The sequence below is a fragment of the Leuresthes tenuis genome, unplaced genomic scaffold (assembly GCF_036924035.1).
Source record: "Leuresthes tenuis unplaced genomic scaffold, fLeuTen1.0.hap1 SCAF_24, whole genome shotgun sequence".
Classification (NCBI taxonomy): Eukaryota; Metazoa; Chordata; class Actinopteri; order Atheriniformes; family Atherinopsidae; genus Leuresthes; species Leuresthes tenuis.
Genome location: NW_027325378.1, coordinates 29,283,259 through 29,289,620, shown reverse-complemented (window position 1 = coordinate 29,289,620; position 6,362 = coordinate 29,283,259). Strand labels below are relative to the sequence as shown.

The 6,362-nt window shown below is 47.1% G+C and overlaps 1 protein-coding gene across 2 annotated transcripts in view; it reads left to right on the top strand.

Annotated features, from left to right (window-relative positions):
• The first annotated feature begins 461 nt into the window (after positions 1-461).
• The window catches only part of znf438 (zinc finger protein 438), a 48,468-nt gene continuing 42,567 nt past the window's right edge, over positions 462-6,362 (top strand). For both annotated transcript variants that reach the window (XM_072378117.1, XM_072378115.1), the window contains exon 1: positions 462-630. The gene's annotated coding sequence lies outside the window, so the exon portion shown is untranslated. The remainder of the gene's footprint in view (positions 631-6,362) is intronic.

The window sequence follows — 6,362 nt, the reverse complement described above, 5'->3', positions numbered from 1 at the left end:
TCAGAAAGTTTCGTTACCTATCAGACTAACATCACCTTATAACACGTCACATCAGATGTTTCTAACTGAAGCTCAGGATAACTGAAAGTGGAAAACTTCTTACAGTTTTAAGGCCAAGCAGATAACCCTGATGTGATAAACTGTTTTTTGATTCCACATTTTTCTACGGTAACAGTACGAAACGTGTCGTGTGAGGCTTTTCTGGCCGTGTTACAGCAGGCCTGTCGGTGTCACCGCCCGCTCTCAGCTGCGCGGTGTGCCGCTGCTACAGGTTTCTTCACAACACTGGAATCTCACGGACCGTACCATTTATATCTCAACGAGGGTGTGACGACAAAGTAGCGACTGCGTCATTACGTTCTTCGCTCACCCGAAACTCGGACATTTTTTAGTGAAATTAAAAGATAACAGTATGTTTAATGTATGAAATAGTATCTGGGTGTGAAACAGTGACAGATGGAATAACGTAAAAACTCTGCTTTGTTTAACACCCACCGGTTCCAGTCGACGGTTTGGCTCAAAATGGCTGGAGAGAAACAGCTATGAGGGTCGATGATTTCTCCAGATTTTTAGGAACGATGAGGCGCTATTTAATTTGAAGGCGCTTCCTCCTGATCACTGGGGATCCAGGTGAGATAAGTTTAAAGTTAATTCAGCATTTCGACCTTCCCCGCTGCTTTTGGATGGAAAAAAGGAGACCGATCGCGGCTTGTTTGCACTGTTTTGATGATGGTCTTTACGTGCTTCAGGAAGAATCCGTGACTTTGGTCCGGATTTTTAAACACGCACCACGTTTTTAAATTCCTACCAGTATTCTTAGGGTATTTTTGGGTTGACGGCTACATACATTGGGCGGTGGGTGGAACTGTGAAACGGCTAATGCAGGTCGGGCCTGCGGCTAACCCTGCAGCTAACCCTGCAGCTGTGTCACCAGAGCAGGCAGAAACGCCTGTTCACGGACACAAACTAGAGCTGCGCACGTTGAAGACGTTTAGCTGATTACTTCACTCAGTTCGGGATGTTTACCTGAACACGTGTGGAGATTTAACCTCACAGCAGGAAGATAATGAAGCTCACTAACAGATGTCCAGTGCATCAATGAGTCTGTGCAGCTGTGGTGTATCAAGCAGGTGGGCTCAGGTGGGCTCAGGGGGGCTCAGGTGGGCTCAGGTGGGCTCAGGTGGGCTCAGGTGGGCACTAACCTGACAGAAAATGATGGGCTGTTTCTACATGTATGCATATCAGAGTCCATGTGTTGGAGTTAGGGTCTGCAGGGACAGGTGAGGAAAGAAACGGGTTCCCAGGAGAGCTGGACACGTAGTGTGTTCCAGTCCTACAGGTTGTGATGCTGGTGCATGTGATGCTGGTGCATGTGGCGCCGTGTGCGGTCAGTAACGGTGTGTTGGCCTGCATTTCCGCGCAGATCTGTGCACAGAGAGTGCAGGAGCACTCTGCCTGCAGGAGCTGCTTCTTTCTGTTGAAGGCTGAAGCTTCTTCTGTTGCATCACGGTGGGCTGTGCAGGACGAGCAGGAATCCCCTTTTTATTTAAAACCACACTGGTTATTGGTGATGTTCATTCCAGTTCCTAAACGTGCTCAGATCGACCATCATCTTGGTTTAGTGTTTTTCTGTCGTTGTTGCACAGGGGAACAAACCGTTTTTTCTTGATCTAGAACAGTTGATATTGTTTCTGCAGTTAAGCTGTGTGCATGCTTCTCTAGCCTTGAGTAGCCCAGTTCTTCTTCAGTGATGACATTTCAGATGGGGAGAAATCACCAGCTGTTGATCTCTTTTCTAGTCTTCCACAGATTTGTTTGCAGCAGCTAGCTTGTTCACATCACTGTCTTAGACAAGTTGTGAGAAGTCCAACAAGAAGCCTGTTGGCAACATATTGCCAGCATGAAAGCGGGCCAGCTGTGGACCGCTGCTTTAATCTTGGTATATTCATTCATTTTAGCCAAATTATACTTTTCCAATTTTCTTTTTTTTCCCGTCACCTGGAGAGAAAAGTGGCTGATAGTGTTTTTTTTTTTTTAAAGCATTGGTGCTCCTTAATAATCCCACATGTGATGGTGAAACTCTGAGTGTAACCGTCTTTATCATCTTAGATTAAAGGCCGTTGGATATTTGTGGGCCACAGACATTAACATCTGTTTGAGTTTAAACTAACACATTCTAAATGGATTGTTTTTAATAAGCTGTAGTGAGCTTTCGGACTGCCTGAAACATGTCGTATTAAGCCTTAATGGTGTCCAACAGAGAGGCCAGTCGTATGAAAGCTTCAACTAGAATACGTGATAAACCCTCAAATTTCTGCTTTTAAAATAAATAAAAATACATATTATTATTAATGGGTTTTTAATTCAAAGGTAGGCTGGTCTAAAGTGGGATCCTTCCCCAGCACAACCATCAGTCTCCTGTGTAAATGTCTGCAGTGGGTTAGGGTTCGCTGTGTCTGGAGCAGCACACAAACGACTTCACCACATGCCCCATCAGTGCTCCTCATGCTGCTGTCAGAGCACCCTCTCGCTGCTTCATGATTTATTAGCTCTCAACAGTACATTTGCAAGCTTTCAGCATCTTTGGCTACATAATAAGCGACCACCATCTCCTCTGTTTTCACTCGAACTCGCTCTGAAAAGTTGTGGAGCACAGCCATGTGAGAATGCAAACCTCCGCTCTGTAAGCTGTAAAATCTCAGCCGGTAACAGCAGCTGTGATGAAGCAGCCAGTGCTCTGCAGCCTTTCTGCTGTGCATACACTCACAGGCATGCTCTGTCTATGCCAACACAACACTGATCGATCACCAAGAAAGCTCACCTGCTATCTTTGAGCACTTTGAAAGAAAACCGCGGCGTCTTTGCCCCCTCTGTGCTCTAAACACACCCTCCGTCACATTTCCAGCATTGGGAGTGCTTCGGTGGCACAAAGTGCCCCCCTGAGAAGCTCGTGTGTCAACAGCAACGGTGGAAAAAGACCAGACCAACTGCCCTCATGCTCTCCTCCAGCATCCCCAGTGCTGCTGGGATGCACCACAACACGATGCAGTCGCCGTGCACAATCCAACTGAAGTCCAGAAACATGCCAGAGGTCCTGGGACTGTTTCTCTAAAGCTGGCCGTACTGACAGCCTGTTGCAGACGTGCAGGTGGTGGGGTCAAGCTAATAATCTCGTGGCTTGTTAGCATATTGATGAATGCACATTACTGAGCTATATTGCCATTGAGAATATACACATATTAGTAGACATTTGTAACTCCCCAGCATAACTAACTCAATGGGAGCTCCAGTGAAGCATGTGACACTAGCCCATGTCATGACAGAAAAGTTACCGCTGTCGTATGCTTCTTTCAAGTTCTCATTACTCACTTAGGATTTTTTTCTTTTTGCCAGAGCACTTGGTTGGTAAGGAGCCCTGCACTAACTGTCATCACTAAAACGCACCACATGGAAGGAGTATGGAAGGAATGCAGGAGCAGCTAGGCCGTGGCCCTCTGCAGCATTTCAGGGAGAATGTTGCACTCTTGTGTTCTCACCTGCTGCGGTTCAGGAGCATCTGTAGAACATTTCATGGCTCCAGTGCATCTGTGAGCAGCTTGAATCAGATCAACGACTCCTTTACAGTTCTTTCCTCAGACTGAAGGCATAAAGCCCTTCAAGCTGGGACTGAGGTGCCTGAGGGGCGGAGCTGCTTCTGTCTGGCAAGGGTGAATTAGGAGGAGGAACAGCGGCGGGTTAACAAATGCGTCTTTTTAAAAATGATATGCTGCAACCATTAAATGAGAAGGGCTATACATTAAACACCTCCAAGACCAATTCTGCAGAGAAATGCTATCATTCATGTCCAGTCAGCAGCACCAGCTTACCTCTCACCTCCGTGTTTTGCCACATGACAAAGGTCCTGTCAAGAACCCGCCTGCTCTGCTCAGGTTGGTCATGGTGAGATGATGTCATTCTTCCTAATTAGGAGTCACCTCTGTAAAACTTCTCAAGTGACCCATTTAACATCAAAGTCCAGGGAGAAACATTTGGTCCAGAGAGACACGTGCTCCACACTGGCTGTGGATGAGTGCGGTGACCACGAAGCTTCCACCCACTCTTACCAGGTCGACTGGGTTTGTTTCATCACTGAGACACTTGGCTTTGGGCCGGCTGGCTCAGAAACGTGTAGAAGTGTCTTCCTGTTACAGTGTCGTTAACAGGAACAAAGCAAAGGAGGAGGACAGCAAGCAGCATGTATGTGTTGTGTTGACCTCTGAGGAGTTTAGCAGTCTGAAACTGAAATGAGTGCATGGTGGCTGGGTACGTGCACAAAGAAATGTTCAAACCACCTCAACTGGCTCTTTCAGATGGAGGATCCCTGCATAGAGGTGACTGGCTCTGCCCTGAGCCCCCCCCCCCTCCGTCCCTAACGGTGAGCACAGACACCCCAGTTCAGTGGCTTGTATGCCATAGAACTCTTCTGATTCTGCACAGCTCATGGCCATAGGTGAGGGTTTGGATGTCAATCAACAATAAATCCCAAGCTCTACCTTTCAGTTCAGCTTTCTCGTCACCACACCGGTGCGGTACAGGCTCTACAATACTGTGGAGGGTTTTGGACTCCCTCTTCATCTTACCTCCACTAAGGAACAAGACCCAAGATACTTAAACCCCTGCACTTTATCTTAATTTAAAAAGGCCTGTTTGGGGTTGTCAGGGCTGCACGGTGGTGTGGTGGTTAGCACCGTCGCCTCCCAGCAGGAGGGTTCCAGGTCCGGTTCCCAGCTGGTTCTTGCTTAGTGGACTTGACACGTTCTCCCCATGAGAGTGGGTTCTCTCTGGGTATTATGGCTTCCTCCCACTTTTCAGAGACATGGATGTTAGGTTCACTAAAGTCACCCTAGGAGTGAGTGTGGCTGGTTGTGTGGCCTGTGATGGACTGGTGACCTGTCCAGGTGTGCCCCGCCTCTCACCCAGTGACAGCTGGGGTGGGCGAACCTGAGTTGGATTAAGCGGGTATAGGAAATGGAGTGGGCAGAGTGTGGTTTTGTGCTTATGTGAAGGTTAGAACGATTGGTGGGAAAATGATCCTGATGAGTGGAGTTTGCAGTCCAGGAGCGCACGTTTTCCAGAGAGTTGGGACGCCTGTTAGTATACAGCAGAAAGATTTTTAAAATGCACTTAAAAGAAAATAATACAAAGACTACATAATAGCCTTTTATTGTTATCAAAAATGATCAGAAGCAGCTTGACATCACCTCTTCTTCTGAAACAGAGGACTTCTGGAGAGAGTCCAGAGAATTACTGGAGGTGCACAGTGTGCACATGGCCGGCTGCTGTGGGTCATTTGATCTCTGTCCAATCAGAGTGAGAGCTTAGTTTGCCTTGGCTCCTTCTTGGTGAGTTTTGGATGGACCGTCAGTATCCCAACAAGATAACTGGCAAAATCAGTTTTTCCCTTAATTTGGATGAATTGACCCTGTGAGCTTCATGTGGAAAATGACCTCACATCACCTTCATTATTCATTTCAGAGCCGCTCTCTGTCACTTGGAAAATTGGTAGGCCTACACATTTCTCTTTCAAAGATTTTTTTTTTTGCTGCCTCAGAGCCGCTCTCAAGCTTATAGACAAGTCAGTGTGAGGAACACACACACAGACGACCAGAGCAGAGTTCGGCTGTGACAACCTGCTTTATAACGCAGGGAAATAGCTTCTTCCTAAAGGTCTATGACTGTAAATTGAGCTCTGTGGCTGACGTGTAAGCAGCATCCATACATCGGGGGGTCCAGAGCGTTTGGGTTTCGCTGCTGAGGCGCTCTGGTGTTGTGGCTAGAAGTGGAGGCTGGGAGCAGGCAGAGGAAACTGAGATGCTTGTCTAACATTTCTGTTCAGTAATAACCAAGATCATGTTACCATAACACACACACACACACACACACACACACAGACCACGGTTTTGTACTCAGGAGCTACTCATTGCCAAAGCTTGAAAGTAGCAGTCAGAGTCCAAGAGGAACAAGAGATGCTGAGAGGCTTGTTGAGGTTTGACAGGAGGGCTGTGATAATACGCTCAGCCAGTCACTCTGCATGAAGCAGCCTCCAGCTGCTGGTGATGATCGTTTTGCTGTGTTAAATGTTGCTCTAAGCCTCAGCCTGCTTTTACAGGGATGTTGCTTCTTGTATAGCTCTGCAAGACTCACTCAACATGCAGTTCTCTTCTAAAAAACCCTCATACGTTGGCTGAATGAGTGGTGCATTAAGAGACACAAGTCTCCTTTTTAGGAAGAAAACTTCTGCAGAATGAGAAAGCTGTTTACCCCCCCCCCCTTTTTTTTTTTTTTAAGCTCCAGCTGAATTCTAAGCGGCTGATTTGTACCAC